Below are 18,950 nucleotides of genomic sequence, written 5' to 3' on the forward strand. Positions count from 1 at the left end.
TGGTCCCGTCTGGGCCACAGAGTTCCACAGATTGCATTCCATAGGAGATTGGGGGCAGGACTTCCCCAGTGTTACACACAGAGGAGATGGTTGAAGGCAGCGCTCAGCTGCAGGCAAGTGCAGGCCTGTCCTGAGCCATCACCTCATTTAGTAAACAATGGCCTGAGCCCTCTAATCCCAAAGGCCCTCCCAGCTCTACAGGATCCAAATCTACAGCTGTGCTGCTGCCAGAGAGCCTTTGAAGGGGGGCCAGCCTGTACCTATGCTCTGGGAACAAGGTTGGAACTCCTGGACAGGAGCTACAGCTAGAGCCCAGAACAATACAGGCCTTCTGTTCCACACTTGTGTGTGTGTGTGTGTGTGTGTGTGTGTGTGTGGTGTGTAAAACAGATGTCAACAACTGGGTGTCATTCTCCAGGAACCTTCCATGTTGCTTTTGAGGTGGGGTCTTTCCTTGGAACCTGGGGCTTGCCATTTGTCTAAAGCAGCTGCTGGAACCCTGACCCAACCAGGATTTTTTTGCCCTAATCTGGGGATTGACCTCAGGGGTTGTGTGTGTGTGTACAGGGGCATGAGCGCCTGATTCCTGTGTCCTGGCTTCTTTCATACTAGTACCTGCTCACTCTGTTTCCTGTGTTTCCTCAGACAGAAAGGAAAGGTCTTTAGTAGACTACGTCCACTCCACACTAGTACAGGAGGAGAGATGAGGTCAAGGCTTAAGGCAGAGCTGGGGTGGCAGATACATGACACATGTCCCCTGTTCTCTGTTCCTGCACCAAGACCAACTTATGTGACCCTGAGCAGCTCGGGTCAATTAGGACCACTGTGTATGAGGAGATGAATGCTCCCTCCACGCACTGGAGCGTTTGTCTTCTTGGCTTTCGTCTGTGTAGCAGCTTGCATCATAGAAAGAGCACTGAACCAGGAGTCTGGAGATTGGGTGGTTAGCTGGCCAAAGAGCCTCATCCCCTGCTTCATGGGAGTTCTCCCTCAGCTCAGGGCTCGTGAGCTAGTGTGTGCAAAAGCTGTGCATTATGCCAGCTTGGGGCATCCAGATGTCAGACGCTCTGCACTTTGTACAACCTCTTTTCTTGGTCATAATAGCCCCTGACTAGCAGGGATCAATACTGTCCATCTCGCAGAAGACACTGAAGTACAGACGGTTGAGGTTAAAAGCTCACATTCAGGACTTAGCATCCAGGCTGGAATTAAACCTGGGTATCTAGTGAGAGATCACATGTGCTCCCCGCCCCCAGTCACCTGCTCCCTGGGCCCACTGTGACTGTAGGCACATGGTGGGAAGACTGTTGTACAGGTTTTTTTTTTTTTTTTTCAGCAAGAACCTCAAAAGACTGCAGGATTTCTGTCCTAGCCCTTTTAGAATGCTCCACCAGGGCTGCCCATGTGAGATGCGAAGAACACCTGGAAGAGATACAGGCACTCAGTGGACAGCCAGGGTCAGGCCTTTGGTGGGCATTCCCATCCAAAGGAATGCAACTTTCGGGGGAGTCCCATGAGATAAACATGAACAGCATTGGCTGTTTACTAACAAAACTGTAAAAAAAACCCCAAGACCCTAAGGTTTTGAGTTGCTTGTTCCACAGCAATGCTGGCTGTACACAAGGTCCTACCAAAGCTATGCTCAGAATATTACTGATGTATTTCACATATAGCTCTACAGAGGAGAGGGAACAGGGCAGGGCTGTTGGTGGAGCCACACACTCTCAGACATTACCCTCTGTGTACCCCAGCAGATGGTGGTCACAGAATATCTGCATCATTGAATATATATATATATATATATATATATATATATATATATATATATATATATATATATATATATATATATATATATGGCTCAGTGGGTAAGAGCACCCGACTGCTCTTCCGAAGGTCCGGAGTTCAAATCCCAGCAACCACATGGTGGCTCACAACCATCCGTAACAAGATCTGATGCTCTCTTCTGGAGTGTCTGAAGACAGCTACAGTGTACTTACATATAATAAATAAATAAATAAAATTAAAAAAAAAAAAGAAAAAAAATATATACCCTAGCACTATGCCTGCCACTGAGTGTTCACTAACGTTCTCCCTCAGGAAGTTTTCAGGCTTCTGGACAGACCATGTAATTTGCCTAACGAGGGTTCCTCTTACGTTTACACAGATAAGAGTATATGGGTGTCAGCACTCCTGGGAGCTGTGCAGGAATATTCGGGCACCCAGATCCCCAGGATTTATGTCGTATACATAATTAGATGGTAGCCCTGGGAGACAGTTGCCACTGACTTTATTTTTCTCAGATGAAGAAACTAAAACCCAAAGAAAGAACTGAGCCTTGGCCTTCGGGCCTGCTGGGCCTTTCTTGTCTTGCCTTGCCTTGCCTTGCCTTGCCTTGCCTTGCCTTGCCTTGCCTTGCCTTGCCTTGCCTTGCTTTGTTTTTGTTTTTGTTTTTGTTTTTGTTTTTGTTTTGTTTTTGTTTTTTTTGAGACAGGATTTCTCTGTATAGCCCTGGCTGCCCTGGAACTCACTTTATAGACCTGGCTGGCCTCGAACTCAGAAATACACCTGCCTCTGCCTCCTTTCTTTTCATTTAGAGTTTAATGGCTCCTATCCCACCTGAAGCCTGGCCACCAGCCTCAAAAGCTAGTCCCACTCTGAGAAACTCACAGGGAGGAGGCTCCAGGGTCTCACAGGAGACAGAGCTCAGGGCCTGTCTCCCCTCTTAGATAAGCTCAGTCCTCAGCCTTTGGCTCCTGCTCCTGTCCCCCCCCACACACACCTCCACCCCTTCCCCCTCTCCTAGCCAAGCCCTCCCCCTTAACATCTCTATGAGGACAACTTAGTTGCTTTCCTTGTACTATGGTAAAATACCCCCAAAAAGGCTCCTTATAGGTTTCTTAAGGGTTTCCCACATCATGGTGGGAAAACGAGAACCACAGGAGCTTGAGCTAGTCACGTGCATCTGCAGTCAAAGAGCTGAAGCAAAGGCACTCAGCCTGTCTCTATTTAAATAGTTGAGCATATCCTGCCTAGGGAATGGTCCCACCCACAGTGGACCAGTCTTCTCCCACTTCAATTAGCAATTAAGAGCCACCCTTGTTGGCCTTTAGTCCACAGGCCTTTAATCTCAGCACTCAGAGGCAGGTGGATCTCTGTGAGGTCAGCCTGGTCTATAGAGCTAGCATAATATCTAAAGCTACACAATGAAACCTTATCTGGAAAAACAAAACCAACCAACCAACCAGCCCCAGCCCCACCGCCATGCGTGCCCAGAGGCCCATCTTCTGAGTGATTCCAGAACTGTCAAGTTGATAATTAACACTAGCATCACAATGTCCCTTCCTCCCTCTTTTCTTTCTCTGTGGGACTGAGACCACACTCAGCAAAGAGACCTACAGAACATGAGCTGAGTGTCTGGTACAATATAAGCATAGCCCTCAATGCAGCAGTCCCTGAGTTGTCACCCTGGAGTCACAACTGAAGAAATCAGGGCCCCAAGTGGTTAAGTCCCTTTCTCAAGAAGACACATTTAGCAGCTGTCGGAGCTGGGATTTGAACGCAGACCCTCTGACTTCAGAGCCTTGGCTGTTTCCACTCTGCCACCTGGCATCTCCCAGAGGAAACCGGAGAGCCCAGCATGGAAACTCCAGGGTGGAAAAACTGCAGTAATGAAAGGAGAGAGTGAGCCAAAGCCGGGCCCCCAGGGGGTTGCTTCCTCATCAGTCGGAGTCCCAGGAGGAGCTGGGGAGAGATTTTCCCAGTATCCTCTGCAGCTAATTACCAGCTTCACTTTTTCCTTTCCCTCTGAATGTTTCCAACACTCGCATCATCTGGGGCTTGGGATCCAGCCCACAGGGCAGGGCTTCGTGTCAGTCGGGGCAAGGGTTGGGAAGTCGGGGTTGAGCCAGCCTGGATGGCACACTGTCCTTGGGGCAGCTGCCTGGGCGCCTGCTCAGCAGGGCAGGGAACAGAATGCCGTCAATGTCACATGCGGCTGCATCTGTGATTTTTCAACCAAGGTGGTTTGAATGAATAACTTGAGTGCTTCCTGGTACTCATTACATACCTGCTGTGATTCACGGGCCTCTCCCGGCCCTGGGACAATTGATATTGCTGATTATTGGTGGCCTTACTAGAAGGCTTGCAGACTCATCTGCCACCCCAAGAAGGCTCTCAGGGGTCCCCCAGCCTCACAGCAACCTTAACCCCTCAGAATTGTAATCCATCCCCAAGGGAAAAGTGATCTCCCCATTTGAAAAGCTGATGAAAACCCAGGTCTCACTGGGCCCTGAGCTAGTCCCTTTGCACACAGTACTCTGCTCGATATGAAGAGAGCTAAGGCCCCTGGAGGCGAGGAGGGATCTTGCGGCCCAGACAGCAGCAGCTGCGACACTTCCACAGGACCTCCCTAACCACCACAGAACCTTCATGTTGACTCTCTTTCCTACTCCCCAGGCCCCTGGGGTGTTTTCAGGCTTCTCAGGGTTCCACGGTCAGGCCTGTAGACCTTTCTGTCAGGCTGGCGCTTCTCTCCTTCCACAGGCCCCACTTTACCATGCGGGCACCTCCTCCATTCCACTACCTTCCTTCCTCAGGCAAAGCTCTTGGGTCCAGGATCAGTTCACCACTCTGGGGTGATCACTGGTGCCCAGCTTTGGAGCCTAATCCTTGAAGAGAAGTGTGCACCCCCTGCAGATCTAGAGGGCAGCAGCTCACATTTGCACATGTTCATTGAGTAGCTCTGGTCACCTCCCACCCGGCCACCACCCCATGGCCTCCACAGGGGGCCTTTGCAGAGACCTATATAGAAAGGACTATGTCCAGAAATGGAGACTAAGATTGTGCCCATGCTTGTGAATAAGGAGAACGGGGTTCTAAGACACCCTTAATTCAAGGGTATCTAAGACCTGTCTGGACAGCATAGGGACAGGCCTCTGGAGAGAGGGAGATGGGGGAGAGAGGGGAGAGGAGGAGAGGAGAGGAGAGGAGAGGAGAGGAGAGGAGAGGAGGGGAGAAGAGGAGAGGAGGGGAGAGGAGGAGAGAAGAGAAGAAGAGGCGGGGGGGGGAGGAGGGGAGGGGAGAGGAGAGGAGGGGAGAGGAGGGGAGAAGAGGAGAGGAGAGGAGAGGAGAGGAGAGGAGAGGGGAGGGGAGGGGAGGAGAGGAGAGGAGAGGAGAGGAGAGGAGAGGAGAGGAGAAAGAAAGAAGGGGGAAGGGTCTGGAAACATAGCTCTGTTGTAGAGTGATACACAGCATGCCCAAAGCTTGATCCACAATAGTCCATAAACTAGACATGACAATGTGTGTCTATAATCTCAGTACTACTCAGCAGGAAGATTAGATGTTCAAACTCATTCCTGGTTGCAGAGTGACTTGGAAGCTAGTCTAGGTTATGTGAGGTCGTGGCGGGGAACTGATTCTGTTTATCTTTTTTTTTTTTTTTTTTTTTTTCCCTTCTTTCACTCAGACCCAAAGTGTCAACACTCACTAGGTGAACTCTCTTGGGATCCCGTTTCTCTCTTCCCTGTCCTCCATCTCTTTCCCTGAATTAAAGGCTGCACGGCTAATGAGAACTGGGTCTGATCTGGAAACGGCTCTGCCAAGAGCTAGCACAGGTAACGAAGGCAGGCAAAGGCTGAGATCATGGGTAGAGAAGGCCTTATGCATGCCACGGGGTACTCACGGGCTCCTCTCCGCCAGACCCTCAAGATGCCTCGCTCCAGCAAGCCTCCTGGGTTGGACAGCATTAGAAAGAGGGCTGATGGGAACTTCCTTTCACCCTCTCTAACATCAGGTGTGGGATGAAGATGAGGGGCAGAGGACCCTGAGGCTCGCTCCAGGTCAGCCTCAACCTCTGTCCTCTCAACCCCAGAGCTCGCTGTTCTGAACCACACCCTGCCTTGCTGAGATCTGCATGTTTCTGGTGCTGCTTGGAGGAGCCTCACACGGAGGCAGAGCAGGACCAAGCGAGGGCAGGGATGGTGCCAGGAGGAAGCCCTGAGCATGTGTCAGTACTGAGCCAAGACACGAGGTTATTTTTAGAGGCAGCCTGGTGGGGTAGCCGTCTGTTCTGTTGTGCTCTGACAGGGAGATGCCCTCAGGAGGAGAGGAGAGCATCACGGTCTAACCCTTAGATTCTCTGGGCCTCCTCTGAGTCCTCCAGGGAGCCACCCTGCTGATGGTTCCTTAGCCTCCGTCTTGTGAGCACAGAAGCAGGGTGGAAGGAGAGAGTCACTGAGTGTCTTGAACAGCCTCTGTGCACCAGGTGTCTTACATACGTCACTCACGTAATTAATTCTCCCAGAAAGCCAGAGAGGCGGGCCTTGATCCTTCCTGTTTTGCAGGGCAGAACACTAACCCTTGGAGAGAATATGTAACTTGCCCAGGATCACCCAGCTTGTGAACGGTAGTGCCAGAACTTTAACCCAAATCCCTCCCTCCTTTCACTCATGCTGATTCATGAAAACGCGTCATTCCCAGCCTACAGGAGGACCCTGAAGCCTCTGGTCTGGCCACACATAGCTCCTCCTTCATTCCGGTAATGTTTGAGCCCAACCTTCCCCTGAGCCTTGCAGACTCCTTGAATGAGTCAGCTCTGGCTCCAGGCGACCACTGAGGACAATGGACATTTACTGTCTACTGTAAATCGGGTCCTAGCTCTGTTCCTACAATTAACCCATGAAGTAGTGGAAAGGCAGCCACGCACACTAGGGGCTCCCAGTATGTTCTGTCCTCTGCACCCCTACTCTTCCCTATTCTTTCAGCCCCCAAGGCCAGTGCTTACGACCCCACGATGAGGAAAGCATGGACAGGGAAGACACCTGGCCTGGGACTGGTGTGTCTAGGTAAACTTCTCTCCCGTTCTTCCTTCCTTCCCAGGTATGTTTGAGTCATACTCTCCTGGCCTCAGGAATGCTGAGGGTCTAAGAGGCCTTAGAGATCCTCCCAAACCTTCAGCCCCTGACTTACAAGCCTTGAGTCCTTTGACTTTATTTCTTGGAGTGGAGAGGATGGTTAGGTCTACAGTCTGCACACTTCCAAACATGGAGTGCTGCTTCTTTACTGTACCCTTGTCTGCTCCAACCTCCTACAGAGGCCTCCTGCCCTGAGCTGCGAAGTCCAGAAGGCAGGACCAGGGTAGGGTGTGTGTTCTCCTGGTACCTGTATCTCTCTGGGAGCCAGGTCATTGGCCGGAGTTCACGTCCAGGGAATGGTTAAGAGATTCGACTACATAAAAGGCGAATGTGCTTTGGAAAATATAGGAATCCAGTCTTTCATCAGAAGCCGAGGTCAAGGGAAGGCCTATGGATCGGAAAAAACAGAGAGCAGGTTACAGAGGAAGAACTTGGATGGGAGCCCAGAGCCCAGGGCCCTGTCCCTCTGACTGCCTAGACTACGTTGGCTGAGGTTGAGGTCCATCTCTCTGAGGCTCACTCTATATGAGGGAAGGGTTCCTCAAGCATTCCTCTTAGTTCTCCAAAGTAGTAGATAAAGTCTAGCCCTCCTCTGGGCTGTCACCGGGGCCCGAAGGACAAGGCAGCCCGAGTTTGGAACCCATGAGGAAGGGCAGGGTGTCTGCAGTATGTGTATAGTCACACACTGTGCACTGCAGTCCCTTAGACTCACCATCTCCTGTCTTCCCAACCCCCAGCACAACTGGATGAATGGCTGCTTTCTGAGAGACACTGCAGGTTTTGGTTTGGTTTGGTTTGGTTTGGTTTTGGTTTTGGTTTTGGTTTTGGTTTTGGTTTTTTTAGAAGAAGGAAAAAAAAAAACCTCAGAGAGGAAAAATTGCAATAAGAAAGGGAGAGATTAGAGAAAGAAGAAAACGGGCTAATGGAGATGGATTCACAATAAGGTTTTCTCCATAGTAATTCCAATAATTAAAATGTCTAAGGGCCCAAGCTACAGAGAATGGAACAGTATGTTCCCTGATCGAGCCCCCCCCCCAACACTAGGGTACATTACATCATCACCCACTGTGATTACATCATCCTCAATGGCAAACCAGTAATAGGTCCCATGCTTCCCAATTAATCAGCCCCACTATTTCTGATTCAAGTCATGAAAGTATGTGTGTGTGGGGGTGGGGGGGCTCCACCCAGGTTCATGGTTCTATCTTTGTAGGTTGGGAAATGGGTCACAGACTCACCCACTTAGCTAGGGAGAGGGGCCTGAGAAGCTCTGAAAACCATTTGGGTAATAAGAGGGCCTCGTTTTACTCCACTCCCCGGGGAAGGATGGCCTTGGTGACTGGTGCCTATTGACAGCCCAGACCTGGGAGGAAAGGCGGCCCAGACAGGGTTCCAGACAAGGATCCTGGGGCCCGGGAACCACCCCAGCAGCAGCCAAGCAAAAGTGATCCCTCTCCAGCCAAACTGGCTGTCCCTTTCTCCTCAGGGAGCCCTGATTAAGCTGGACCCTTACAGAGCAGTGAAGGATGGAAATGAGAGAGGAGGGGATGAGCGGCAGACAGGCAGGGAGGGGCCTGGAGAGGAGACAGTGCCTATTTAGGACAGACTCAGGGCAGGCTCTGCCCAGCTACAGCCTCTTAGCACTTTAATCAAATGCCTTGCGGATGGGTTAGCCCAATGTCAAAAATCCAATCGGATACATTTATTGGCCTGACAACCAATTTTCTGCGATGTATCATCAGGGACTGATGGTCCGTTCCCTGGCGGCAAAGGAGTTGGCGATAATGGAGCTAGGAGAGCGACTGTGCCCTCAATATTGTCTCAGGCAGTCACAGGAGGGGTTGTGGGGGGGGGGAGGCTGAGCCCAGAGGAGCAGATAGGTGGGCAGATGGAAAGATAGAAGGAGCTAGATTTGAACCTCCAATGGGCAGGCCCTTTACAGTCTATGTGACCTGGGGCACTGCCACGTCCCTAGCATCCTAGTCAGCCTTTCCGGGAGACTTGGAAAGGTCTGTTGATGCAAGCCACAGCCTCAGCCCTGCTCACCCCACCGCCCACCCCTGCAAGACTTCTGTTCAGGCTCTTGTTCCCTGGAAGATTCTGCATTCCTTTCTTTTCTTTCTTTCTTTATTTTTTTTTTTTCCAAAGCTTGCCTGCTTGTTTTGCTTCTCCTTCGGCAGTCAGCTCACACCACCCCTCTGCAGCGTTCCCCAAGCAGAACAAACAGGTCCAACACCCTTGCTCTAGTAACATGATTTCTGAGCTGGCTCTTCCATCACTGTGCCTGGCCCTGTGGCCAAGGTTGGCACTAACAACAGGGCTTAGCCAAAGATCACCATAAGCACATCTGTGGTTCAACAAAGGTGTGGGGGGGGGGCGTGTGTGTACTGGTGGGGGGGGATAGGGGCGGGGGTGAGGATACCTGTCATCCGAAAAGGCACTGTGTGGTGGGTAACAGAGGGGTGTCTCAATGAGGGGGGGAGCTAAGCTTCCCCCTACCCTACGAGCATCCTCCAAGGACAAGATTTAAGGAAGCGAGGATGGTGCTCATGCTAAGCCATCTTGTCTGTGTCTTGCTTGTGGCCTTGCCTGACAGTTCTGTTCTAAAACAACTCTTTTCAGGAGATCCTACAGCTGGCTGAAAGGACCTGCCCAGCTCCTGTTGTCCAGGGCTGTCTGTGTCCTCCAGAACAGGGGCAAAGCCTGGCACAGTGCAGACTGGCAACTGTACCCTTACCTGCCCGAGAGGTTGCAGTATGCAGGGTAGGTTTGTGGAATTTGTGTAGCTGAAACCAGCGGCCCAGGGTGGGGGTGGGGTGGGGGTGGGGTGCAGTTGGAGGTCAGGAGCAGATCTGGTGTGCCAACTAATCATATAAGATAACAGAGTGACTGCTCTCTTCGAGGTAAAAGTGCGGGCTCTGGGAAGGATTAACCTTATCTCCAGCTCCTTCCACCATGGATGCTGGCCTGGAGGTTCACAAGCTGTTCAAAATCTTAAAGCCTCAAGAGACAGGAAGAGAAAGGACTCAGACCACAGCAGAAGGCAGAAGGCAGAAGCCCAACCCAGGCAGGCCGGCTAGCAGGACTGCTATTTATCCTGAGGACGGCCCTGACCTTTCCCCAACAGGGACAGACATAGAGAGGCTGGCTACATCCTTCCCTTTAAAACAAGAAATGGAAGCATTACTCACAAAGCCCAGCCATTTATCATGGTCTGGGGACATTAATTTGACAGTGTGTCATTTTCCATTTGGTTCGGGCTCGGTGGAGGCTGCCCTCGAAACACCTTCAATTAAATGCAGCTAATAGCACAGAGCTATTTTGAGCAAGGAGGGCCTCTGCCTCCCCCCAGGGCTGTGGCATGTGTGCGCTGGGGGATGAGGGTACTGGGAAGCCTGATGCAGGGTGATCCAGGGATGGACTGCTCTTGGGCTCCGTGTGCAGGCAGAGTGCACACAGGGTGGACAGAATGAAAAGGTGCCCCCTTTGTCTTTTGGATGTGCCCACACACAGGTGGCACTGTGGCCCTGGGCATAGGAAGAGGATGCCCAGCGTGGAGAAAAGTACAGGATTTAGAGCCTTGGACGCTTGCAGTCGGATCCAGCTGCTCCGTCTCCCAAGGTGTGACCTTAGGTCCTAGAACTGTTCTGGGCCTCAGTTTGTTTTGTAAACTGGAGACAAGACTTCCCCCTCAGAGCAGTTTGATGGTTTCTATGACTTTGTAAACACACACCAAACAACATACACCAGAGATGCATTCATTCATCGGGGGGTAGCTCTGAATAGCTTCGCTTACATTCTGAATTTTAAAAGTGAGGGAAAGACCACTACATCCTGAACACCCGGTCTCCTCCTTCACTGGAACTCAGGAAGGGCAGAGTGGTTCAGGGTGAGCCGTGAGCCCCAGAGGTAGAATCTAGATTGCAGTCCCAGCTTGACCACCTCTGTGGTCTGGAGCCATCCACTTCACTTCTCTGTACCTCAGTGCCCTGGTCTGGGAGATGGAGATCAGCCAACGCTCCCTGGCAACGGTGATTGGATGAGAGGCTGTGAATGGACGCCAGCAGCAAGTCGGCCTGTTCATCACTGCCGCCGTTCTTTTCCTCACCTTAGCCCTGGGCCTAGAGGACATTGCTGATGTCACTAATTACCTCATTTCAGACGCGTACTCGGCATTAAGTGCAGAGGACTGTGTTCTATCCTCCTGGTGTTGGATGGCAGGTGGCATTAGAATCTGGATCCCTAGCTGGGCGGGGTGTCGCACACCTTTAATCCCAGCACTCAGGGGGCAGAGGCAGGTGGATTTCTGAGTTCGAGGCCAGCCTGGTCTACAAAGTGAGTTCCAGGACAGCCAGGGCTATACAGAGAAACCCTGTCTCGAAAAACAAAACAAAACAAAACAAAAAAAAAAAAGAAAGAAAGAAAGAAAAGAAAAGAAAAAAAGAAAAAGAATCTGGGTCCCTATGAGATCTGTTGTTTCTATTTTCAAAAATGACTGTAAAGGGGCTGGAGGAGTAGCTCAGTTGGTAGAGAGTTTGCCTAGCATACATGAGATCCTGGGTCCTCTCCCCAGCACCACATAAACCAGATGTAGTAGTGTGTGCCTGTAATCCCAATACTCAGAGGTAGGGGCAGGAGGAACAGAAGTTCAAGATTATCCTCAGTCATGTAGTAAGTTTGAGGCCCCTCTACAGTACTTGAGACCCTGTTTCAACAAACAAACAAACAAAAACAACTTCAGACTGGGCCTGATGGCATTGGCCTATTATCCCACCTACGAGGGAGGTCGAGTTGGGAGCCAGGATGGTGAGTACGGTAAGTTCAAGCCCTACCTGGGCCATCAACAGAGAGAGACCACAGCCAGACTGGGCAACTTCTTTTTTTTGAAATCCTGTCTCGAAAACTAAATAAGGACCTGGGATAGGATGTAGTTCTGTGGTAGAGAACTTACCTCTGAGGGGCCAGGTTCACACTCTTGAGTGTGGGGGAGAAAAATTGTTGGCAATCTCACGTGTTCACAATCACGCCTTCTGCTGTACTGAGAAGGTCCTTGGGGCTCAGTGTGCTACGCTCAAGGCTTAAAGGTGGCGTGAAGCTGTCTGCAGACAGGTAGCATCAAAGCCCGTCCCTTCAGTTTGTGGAGTACAGAGAGTCCTGTGAGAAGCTCCAGGCTTTGAGGGAAAAAAGGTGATACAGGAGCCCTATTTCCGCACGTCCATCCATTCCCAACTTAAACCTCTTGGTTCTACAAAGCCATGGTCAGTTAGGGGGGTCTAAAAGACCTCATAAGAATCAAAACAATACTTTATGCATGGGGAGGGGCACCCAAAGGTCAGCCATTGGGCTCTTGGGGACCCTCGATCAGAGTGTCAATGCCCAGTCAGAGCTTATCACAGGAAGGCCTCTCACAACCACAGGCACTAGGAGCCCCAGTTTACAGCTCATCCAGCAGTGCTTCCTGCTAAGTGCCTTATCGATTCCTCCAGAGAGCACTGGGCTGGAGGTAAGCCACTGTTAGCCCTGTCCTGCCTCTGACATTGTTTGTAACAAGCAAGATGCTTTGAGTACCAGTCACATTCCAGACCTGCCTGACTCAGAGAGATTTCCTTAACTAGGCAACACCAGTACCCTGGACTCTTTACCAACCTGAATGGGCTTTTCTGTGACCCTAGCCCTATACTGGCTCCTTTCTCTCTCTGGGCCCTGTCTCTCCATCTGCAAAATGGAACCCTGTGAAGAAGGGAGCTGGAATCAGGCATGCTGGTACAAGCCTATAATCCTAGGTACTCAGGAGGCTGAGATAAGAAGGCAGTGAGTTCAAGGCCAGCCTGGTCAGCTTGCTTAACATATTCCAGGCTCTGGGTTCAGACCCAGAGGTTACCATGGTACATACCTGTGGCTCCAATTATTGAAGCAATTCAGGAGGCTGAAGCAGGAGGATTGCAAGTTCCAGGCTAGGCTTCAATACATAGCAAGAACCTATCCCAGTTCAATGGACACGAGGGATGGGAGGGGTAGACAAGGGAAAGCGGGGGATAAGGAAGGGTAGGGAGGAAAGGGACCACATTCTTTTCTTCCTTCAGTATTCTTCTTCTCACTGGTTGAGACAATCATACACAGACATTTCTTAGCAAGAATGGACAGCTTTGGCCTGGAGAGATGGCTTAGCAGTGAAGAGCACTGACTGCTCTTCCAGAGGTCCTGAGTTCAATTCCCAGCAACCACATGGTGGCTCACAACCATCTGTAATGGGATCTGACCCTCTCTTCTGGTGTGTCTGAAGTCAGCAATAGTGTACTCACATATATAAAATAAATAAATCTTACACACACACACACACACACACACACACACACACACCTTTGTCAGCTTCCCTGGATTCTCTAGCACATGGTTGCCAGGACTGAGCACAGGAGATCTGAATTTTAAACACAGGTAGTCACCAAAAAACTAACTTGGTTTCTCGAGACAATGTTTCCTTCTCTTTCCCACAGGTGTGAGCGTTTCTGGATGGCAGCCTGGTGGGATGTGTCACGGTTTTTACAAAGGTTCATATCCTCCGAAGCCACCCCAAGGCAAGGATGCAAATACACACGTGCACAGGTGTTTCTTGCTGGGGTAAAATAAAGCCAAATACATACAGAGCCACAAGGGACTTGCTGGTTAAGTAACCATCCCGTGTCTTCTTGACTAGATATAAAATATTATATCACAATAAAGAAAGAAGTCCATAAAACTCACAGTTACATGGGAAAGGAGATGCTTTAACAGTAGGAAAAAGAACTCACGGTTCCAATCCGGTGAAACATAGTCAAATGTATCTTGCCCTTCTCCAGCTAGCAACAGTCCTTTAAGTTAGCAATAAAGGAAGAAGAAGAGTAAAAGGCAGAGTCTGAAGTGGTTTGTGACATCTGTGGATGAGACCTAACTACCTGGCTCTGGAAAGCAGAGGGGTGAGGGCTCAGAACTCAACAGAGGAGGGGAAGCTAAAGCCACAGCCCTCAGAGACCAGTGAGAAACATGGATCTCTCTTAGGAATTCCCGAGAGACTCCTAGTTTGAAAACCTTAACCTGCAAAACTCCACAGCTGTGGGGAGCTGAAGGTGGTGAAAAGTCCCCAGAAGGGGCAGCTCCCCTCTCAGGATTCTCTCACCTCCACTGCAGCGCGCAGCCGCCATGGTGTCTGACTTCATTTGGAACTACAGAAGACAAGGGCGTCAAGATGTCAACACGTGACAGGAATGTCATTTCCAGCCGAAGTCTGTACTTAACCCGGTCGTAAGTCAAGCGTGAATACGGAAGAGGCGCCTTTCAGACCAGCAAGGAATCCCATGGACCTCTTCTTAGGAAGTTACCATAGCATGTGCCTCAGACAAACAAGAGCATAAACAAAGAAATGGGAACCTGGTGGACCCAGGAGGGAGACCCCCCCAGGGCAGCTGGTAGCATTTCAGAAGTCTGGGACGGAGTGGGCCGGAAGCACTAGACAATCAGGGACCTGCTTAAGGCAGGCAAGCACCAGGGGAAGCTTGGCCTTCTGCTTACACTGGGCTCTGGCATCCCCTCCTCTAAGACTGTACCAGCAGCTCAGCTCCTTCACCGCCACACTACACAGACCACCCATTCCTTTCAAATACTGCTCCTAGCAACCTCAGAAACCCACCTATGTCAGGCTATGACCCTTTCTAACAACTATCAGCCTTGGACAGTTTCTGTTTCTCTGTTAAATCCTGGTCTAAGAGTAGGAGGACCAATCTAGCCTGAACTGGTTTAGGGTACACCTATGGTAAGATTAAACTGTGTCCTCAAGTGAACTTCTAAAGGAGAGTCTTTTATTTACTATCTTATGCTTGTAAATAACTGGGTATGCAGATGAATAAAATCTAATGCATGATGGGAAAACAGATGATTGAATCTATCAATCAAAACATAACATTGTCCTCATCCAACCCCTAGCAGCCAAACACCTTCTCTTCAGCTACATAAAGGAGAAGCCCACACAGTAATCCGAGGGCTTGAGCACTTCCCTTCCATGTGGCTTGCAAAATATTCTGACCCGTTCTATAGTTTTTGCTTTGAGTCAAAGGTCCTTGCTATGCGGGCAATCAGTGTGAGCCTTTACTTCAACTCCTTGAGTAAAGAGCTGAGAACCTGAAAACACCCGGCCCACACCCTGATTACCAGTAACAGCCACAGAAGTACAACCGAGGGATGAGGTGGGGGAGGCTTGGAGGCAAAATCTGAATACTATCCAGGCTGTTGTTTTAGACGCTTAGAAAGCAATATTGGTAGACATTCCGTGCAGTTCTTAGAGCAGAGAAAACTGAGCAGATGACAGAGGCAAAGAGATGTCATATCAAGGAAAACCAAACTGATGATGACGTACCAGAGGGAACAGAATCTTAGTCATAGGGTAACGGTGTTGTCACAGCCATGGTAATGTAAACACAGTCCCAGACTGTAACAGACAGCACCAGGTGGGAACTTCTGAGCAGGTACAGTAGTGAAGTCCTCGGTGACCAAATCAAGAGGTCAATAGGTCATGGGGGCAGCCTCACAGCAGGGCATTAGAAGCCTATGACAATAAATGGGAGTGGGGAGCGGGGGTCAGACCCAGTCCCTCACTATACAAGGCCTGCAACTGGGCAGCAGTGACACACACCCATGGTCCCAGCACTTAGATAGGCAGAGGCAGGTCGATCTGTGAGATCCAGGCCAGCCTGATCTACAGAGGGAGTTTCAGGACAGCCAAGGCTACACAAATAAACCCTGTCCCCCCCAAAAAATGGGGGAGGAAGGGTGGAGAGAAGAGAAGAGAAGAGAAGAGAAGAGAAGAGAAGAGAAGAGAAGAGAAGAGAAGAGAAGAGAAGAGAAGAGAAGAGAAGAGAAGAGAATCTGGCCTATAGACAAGCTCAATAGGTAAAGGCATTTGCTGGTAAATCTGATGTCTGAGTTCCATCCCTGAGACCTACCCAAACTGTCCTCTAACCTCAACACAGCGTTGCATTGCATGTGTGTGCGCACACACACACACATGCACAGTATACAAAAGGAAAGAAACACAGAACAAAGAATTGGCTTTATGACTGAAGCAGCGATTAAGGCCTGTGAAACTGCTTTCCTTGGAGAGTAACAGAGGGGTGTGCTCTCAGAAGCAGGGGCCGGCTAGTTTGCATCCCAAGCCATTTAGATTTATTTATATTACTTTGAGAATGGTAAGAATTAATTTCCAATTTTCTCCAGCTCCATTGTAAATGTCAGCTCCCTGTGTGGCCTGTGAAGCCAGGCTGACCCATCTCCACATTTCAGCCCAGTGTAACTGCTAAGGCTCAGTACATTACTGAGTTTGTGAACAGAGCTGTGGCTTCCTGTTTGCCCCCAACCTGGTTCTTTCACTTTCCTGTTCCTTGCTCTGATCCCCTATAGGGTGTCCATATTTTTTGGTTGCTGATGTTCTGTGGTTTTAGAGACACTCTCGGTTTGAGTCAGCACTTCAGCCTTGGTTTTCTCTCTCTCTTCTCTCCTGGGTTCCCATTGCCCAGGATCAGGGGTTCTCGCCCAGCCCCAGGCTCATTGGCTGCCATCTTTACACTGCCCCTGCCTGTCAGCCCGATGCTGGTTGGAGCGAAGGTGAGTGTCACACCCACGCACAGCAACTCCAGTCTTTGGGAAATGTATAATTGAGTTTGAGAGTCAAACAGGCTGTTTTCTCAGACATGGGGAAATGTAAAGGAAGGCACTGTGGGCTGGAAGTGTTCCAGGTATACGGGCAGGAAGGGCAGACAGTCAAACAGTCATCTGGAGAGAGAGCCTGGAGGAGAGACTTAGACAATCAGTGGGGAAGCGGGCTGGAGAGGCAGGGTTAAGTAGACAGGCCAAGGAGGAGGTGGTTACTACTGGCTCTTCATAGGGCCTTGAGTTCTGTGAGTTTGTGTTTCACTGGGCCAAAGCTCCTTTCATGACAAAGTTAACTTGAACTACTTTCTGTTACTTATGACCCTACGAATCTTAAGTGAAAAGCAACTCAACTCCTCTCCCTACCCTCAGCCTGGGTGAGGCAGCTTTAAGTAGTCAGTGACATCTCTGAGCCTCTAGTCTCCCATTCCATTCCCCCAGCACCACCAAGTCCTCTGAGCTGTTGTGAAGGCTGTGGCTCACTGGGGTGAGAGAACAGGCTCCCTCCCTCCATTCCATTGCCCTGCTAAGGCCAGGGATGAAGTACAGGACCAATAGACTCTTAAGCAAAGATGGGGAAGGTGAGGGTGGGCTCCCCCACCACCACCACAGCTGCTCAGGGGCCAGCACTTCTCCAGCTTCTTCCCTTGTTGTCTGGATTAGCCTAACTTCCTGTTGCATGACGCCTAAAAGCCCCAGGGCGAAGGAATCAAAGCAGACCGTATGTGCAGGTCTTGCACGGAGCTCCAGCAGTTTTCACGGAGGCCATGCCTCAGGTTTTGAGAACTGTGGGGACAGTGACATTCTTAGTAGCAGTAGTTGGAGAGTCCCATTAGGCTTGGCAGGCAATGGTCACTTTAGAAAGAATCTCCAAATGACTGACACAGTACCAGAGAGGTGGAAAGAACTTGAAACACGGGGGCCTGCAGATCTGTGGGTCCTGAACCAGGGGCTGGCTTCCTGTGTGCTGTATAGGAATGTGTTCCAGTGTTTGTTTCCAGGCTACCCAGACTGGGAAGCAAGCTGGGACTCAGCTGCAGGGAGACTATGTAGTTTATTTTTTTTTCCATTTTTGTCTAAGAATTCCATCTCCTCCTGTTTTCACACTGTCATCTCTGTAACAATGTCTGTGTCCACTCATGCCCAGATTCCCTTCAATTCCCTCTCTTTGACAACCACGTATCACAACTTCTTTTCTGTCACTGTGATAAACACTCTGACCCAAAGTAACTTGGAAGCAAAAGGGTTTATTTGGCTTATACTAACAGGTCCAAATCCATCACTGAGGGAACTCAGGTCCAGGACTCAAGCAGAAACCATGAAGGGATTCTGCTTACTGGCTTGCTTGCAGACTTATCTATACTCAGCTACCTTCCTTAGACAGCCCACTTCTCACCTTGCTTAAGGATGGTTCCACCCACAGTGGGCGAGGCTCTCCTACATCAATTGATGCTCAAGCCAGTTCCTCACTGGCCAGTCTGATCTAGGCAATCCCTCAACCCAGACTTTCATTTCAGATGACTCGAGTCTGGCTGTCTCAAGTCAACAAAAAGTGCTAACTAGGCCACGGAGTTAACTTAGTATATACCCTTCTGCGGGTCCAGTCCTAAATCGACTTTAATAAGAAATGGAAAAAACAGACCATAGTGTTATTCAAAATGTGGATCATGCTACACACGTGTTCCTGCATCTTGCTGCTCTCTGTCAACATTATTTCCCCATCCACAGTTACCTGGTACCGATTCTTTTCAATGAGTTTATGCACTATCATGTACTCAACAGTCTCCTAACAAAGGTATCACTGTGCTCTGTGGTGTGTGTGTGTGTGTGTNCGCGCGCGCATGCACACACACACACACACACACACACACACACCACTTAAATAATGCTGCAGTAAGCATCCCTGTCCTTATGTTTATACCTGATGGGGTTTTTATCTCCCTGGGCTAGATTCCCAGGAGTGAGACTGAGAGGCTGAAGGGGTGTACGCACTTTATTTTATTATTTTTATTTCGGGAGCTGTTGCCAGGGTGCTTCCGACAAACATTAGATCTCTTTTTCATTTCTCCTGCACTGTAAGAGGGTACGCTTTCCCTCCCTCCCCTAAGAGTAGCGGGGAACACTTAAAACATTAAGAGCAGTAGCCTTGGGGTACAGCGACAGCGGAGGGCTTTCTCCCCTGTATATATCCTCTAATACTGCTTTTCAATGTTTCCCCCTTTAATAACGGGAAAGCTGCAATGCGTCTGTTTTTACCATCCTCACCCTCTCCCTCCTCTTCCATGCAGCACCCCACCCGAGTCCCAGCAGCCCACGGCTCCATCACTGCTTCATTAGCTCATTTTAGCACGTGACCGGACC

At 50.0% G+C, this 18,950-nt stretch overlaps 1 non-coding gene across 1 annotated transcript; it reads right to left on the reverse strand.

The window, feature by feature from the left end:
* Positions 1 to 5,459: 5,459 nt before the first annotated feature.
* LOC115064880 lies at positions 5,460 to 5,505 on the reverse strand. The gene has a single exon (XR_003844704.1). It is a non-coding gene; the product is annotated as a small nucleolar RNA SNORD56 (small nucleolar RNA).
* Between the last annotated feature and the right edge of the window lie 13,445 nt (positions 5,506 to 18,950).

The sequence above is a fragment of the Mus pahari genome, chromosome 10, assembly GCF_900095145.1.
Source record: "Mus pahari chromosome 10, PAHARI_EIJ_v1.1, whole genome shotgun sequence".
Classification (NCBI taxonomy): Eukaryota; Metazoa; Chordata; class Mammalia; order Rodentia; family Muridae; genus Mus; species Mus pahari.